We start from the raw sequence: 4,254 nt of genomic DNA, 5'->3' as shown, positions 1-4,254 counted from the left end.
TTTTTGGTTTTTCGAGACAGGGTTTCTCTGTGTAGCCCTGGCTGTCCTGGCACTCACTTTGTAGACCAGGCTGGCCTCGAACTCAGAAATCCGCCTGACTCTGCCTCCCGAGTGCTGGAATTAAAGGCGTGCGCCACCACGCCCGGCTTGCTTGCTTTTTTTGTTTGTTTGTTTGTTTGTTTTCTTTTGTTTTTTTGTTTTTCTGAGACAGGATTTCTCTGAGTAGCCCTGGTTGTCCTGGAACTCACTCTGTAGACCAGGCTGGCCTCGAACTCAGATATCTGCCTGTGAGAGGTGGATTCATGTTTTGTGACTCATTCAAGCCCCAGAAGCTCCCACAATTTTTTTTAGTTTACAAAAAGAGAAAGTTTTAGATATATTAGAATTACCGTTGTACTAAAATCCACATTGTAGAAAAAGCAGCTAACGGGTCTGTAAGACAGCTGGAGAAGACTCGCTTTGGGTTAAAAAGCATGAACCTTTTTCCCTCTGTCCAGGAAGGTGTGGATGGATGGATAGATAGATAGATAGGTAGATAGATAGAGATATATAGATTGGACAGAGCATATCAGAACTCCACTGATCAATGTTAAAACTCTGAATGTTTGAAGTCTTATTGTAACAATAGCATAGAAAAGGGTTAAGAAATCCAAAGCATTTTATTTTTCATATACCTTTACACTCTGCCTTTACATAGTTAAATCATTTTCTTAGACTCTCAGAACTTGCATAAATTTTAATCCTTTTTTTCTTCCCATCTCACAAGTCATCAGAATCGTCAGGAGTTATTACCGAGTCCAGTCGTTACTAAGCACAAAGCAGCGAAGGAACAGGAAAAACGTTGCATCTACGTGGCACCTACAACCTGTTTATTTGTCCGTTGGAAGCCTGTTAGCAAGGCAAACCTGTCTGTCTGTCTTTGTCAACAGGAGACCTAATAGCTCTAGAAAAAGCAAGGCCTGATGTGTCCCTATGAAATGAACTGGCAAGGTGACTGCAGCCTTGGGGGGAAAGGAGCTGGTTGCCTGCTGCTACCAGCCTGACAAAGTTAGTCTAGCCGTCAGTGCCATCAGAGATCTAAGAAGGATCAATTATAACAGGAAGTATAATCCAAATGGCCTATGTATCGGTTAAAATGACAAAGACTTGCCAAGTACCTAGATGGTCACCCACCAGGCTCTGTAAGGGACAGAGGTCCCAGAGTAGCGTCTGTCTTCAGTCCCCCAGGCCCGGAAGATCTGAGAGGCTTTCCTGTGGAGGAGGAACTCAGAGGACTGACATTACGTTACCAGGCAACCTGGGCCAATCAACTCTCCAGTGTCCTGCTTGTCCATAGTTTGGGCCAGGCCCTGGCAGCAGGCAAGGCATTGGAGGTAATTTCCCCCAGTGGTTAGGGTTACAATAGTCTAAGTAGAACTTCTGTGATCCACCCTCCTCTCAGCCAGTGCTAGATTGTTGGGAAATGTCCTCGTCCTCTGCTAAAGTTGTTCACCCAGAACTGTACAATCTAGCCTCGGGCAGATTTTCATAGACAAGGGTAGAAAGCAGCTGCATTCTTCACCCAAATTTCACAAGAACAATCTCTAGGCCACATATTAATAGTCTTCTCCTCTAAAACGTCTTCGGTTGGGTTCCCCACAGTTCAAATCCCCTCAGCACCACTGTCTTCCATGCTTCTACTAGTATGACCTGCAGAGGTCTGCCTGAAGTGTCCAATCACTTTTCTAGTCCAAAGTCCCAAAGTGTTCCATATTCCTTCAAACAAAAGTATGGACAGGCCTATGGCAGCAACACCCCACTCCTGGTACTACCAATTTCTGCCTTAGTTAGGGTTTCTATTTGCTGTGGAGAGACACCATGACCGTGGTAACTCTTTTGTTTGCTTGTTTGTTTTTCAAGACAGGGTTTCTCTGTGTAGCCCTGGCACTCACTCTGTAGACTAGGCTGGCCTTGAACTCAGAAATCTGCCTACCTCTGCCTCCCAAGTGCTGGGATTAAAGGTGTGTGCCACCATTGCCCAGCGACCATGGCAACTCTTTGTTTGTTTGTTTGTTTTTGTTTTTGTTTTTTGAGACAGGGTTTCTCTGTACAGCCCTGGCTGTCCTGGAACTCACTCTGTAGACCAGGCTGGCCTTGAACTCAGAAATCTGCCTGCCTCTGCCTCCCAAGTGCTGGGATTTAGCGCCACCACACCCGGTGACCATGACAATTCTTATAAAGCAAAACACATAATTGGGGGCTGGCTTACAGTTCAGAGGTTCAGTCCATTGCCATCATGGAGAGAACCATGGTAGCATGCAGGTGGATACAGTGCTAGAGAAGAAGCTGAGTTCTGTGTTCAGATCCAAAGACATCTGGAAGAGGGATCTGGGCCTGGCTTGAGCATCTGAAACCTCAAAACCCATCCTCAAAGACACACTTTCTCCAATAGAGTACACCTACTTCAACAAGGCCACACCTACTTCAACAAGGCCACACCTCCAATAATGTTACTCCCTATGAGTCTATGGGAGCCCTTTTTGGTTTGGTTTTTTTTTTTTTTTTTTTTTTCACTCAAACAAGCAAGGTGTCTCTTCACAGCAATAGAACACTGACTAAGATAAAGAAAAAAGAAAGAAAGAAAGAAACAAAGAAACAAAGAAAGAAACAAAGAAAGAAACAAAGAAAGGAACAAGAAGCTAAATTATACAGAGGCCTCCAGGTGAGAAAGGAGGGAGCTGTGGCCCAGCCATAACTAGGCTGGTTTTGATTGTGGTGAAATGAAGACTTTTATTTTTCTTTAAAAAAAATTTTGGATACAATCAACATACAATGTCATACTTGAAGTATGCAGCTTGAAAAGTGCTGATATATGTATAGACCCGAGAAAACAGTAATAAAGAAAGATAGTATACTCACCCATCCTCCTCTCACGCTTCCTCATGACATTTCACCTCCCTCCTTATCCTCCCCCCCCCCCCCCCCCGCCTCCAGAGAGCCGCTGATGCCTTGCTTTTGGGTTGGATTTGCTGTAGTGTTACAGAACTGTAGTGTTACGGAAGTGAGTTCAAGCAGTACGGATTCATTTTTTTTTCTACCTTCTTTCACTCCACAGAACTGAAACTCACCCCCGTCACAGCAGACGGCGATGCTTTGTTCTTTACTGTTAGGCTCATGGTATAGCTAGACCATTCACCTGCGGATGAACATCTGGGCTGTTTGCCAATGTTCGCTATTACAAATAAACCTGCTATAAATGTCTATGTGCAGAGACGTGCTTCTGCTTCTCTTGACGAATGCTCAGCAGAACCGGAAGCTTATGTTTGATTATCTAGGAAACTATTAATTTTTTTTTTTCAGTGTTGTGCCAGTTCAGATTCCTGTTTGGTTTTGTATCCTGGGGACAAGGGGCTGAGGTGCATATTTTACACATCAAAGCAGACCTGGCCTCCAGGTTCTGCCAGCTTCCCTAGTTCCTACCTGGCATACACTGAACCCAACCCTGAACTTTCCAGCCCAAAGGGAGGGCTGCCCTTCCCCTGGAGGTTCTTCCCTATACAATCCAGACATTTTGGTCTCTTGATCTCTCTTTTCCTTCTCCTTTCTCTGTACCCTTTCTTTCCTTCTCTTCCCTTTGCACTCCTCATCTCCATAGCAACACCCCTGCCTCAATCCTTGGGGCCAGGGAACTCTCCAGAGATCAGCTTCTCAATAAGTCTGCCTTTAATATAATCTAATCTGGCTTGATTAGGCCTTTTTCAATGTCGGAGAAATAGCCTATCAATTCCTATGGCAGGATGTCTTAGTGACTGTTCTATTGCTGTGATGAAACACGGGGACCTTTATAAGGCAACTTACAAAAGAAAGCATTTGCCAGGCGTGGTGGCACACGTCTTTAATCCCAGCACTTGGGAGGCAGAGATAGGGGCTCACTCTGTAGCCCAGGCTAGTTTGGAACTCACTAAGTAACCCAGGCTGCCTCAGCTCCCCACAAAGGAAGGAAGGGAGGGAGGAAGGAAGGAAGGGAGTGAGAGGAGGAGGGAGGACACCAAGGTCAAGTAAACCAGAGCTTTCATGGGCCTCTATCTATGTGTCTTAGTCAGGGTTTCTATTCCTACACAAACATCATGACCAAGAAGCAAGTTGGGGAGGAAAGGGTTTATTCGGCTTACACTTCCATACTGCTGTTCATCACTAAAGGAAGTCAGGACTGGAACTCAAGCAGGCCAGGAAGCAGGAGCTGATGCAGAGGCCATGGAGGGATGTTACTTACTG

Source organism: Mus caroli, chromosome 8, assembly GCF_900094665.2.
Source record: "Mus caroli chromosome 8, CAROLI_EIJ_v1.1, whole genome shotgun sequence".
NCBI classification, from domain to species: domain Eukaryota; kingdom Metazoa; phylum Chordata; class Mammalia; order Rodentia; family Muridae; genus Mus; species Mus caroli.
Note: the sequence above shows the minus strand (reverse complement) of the source record.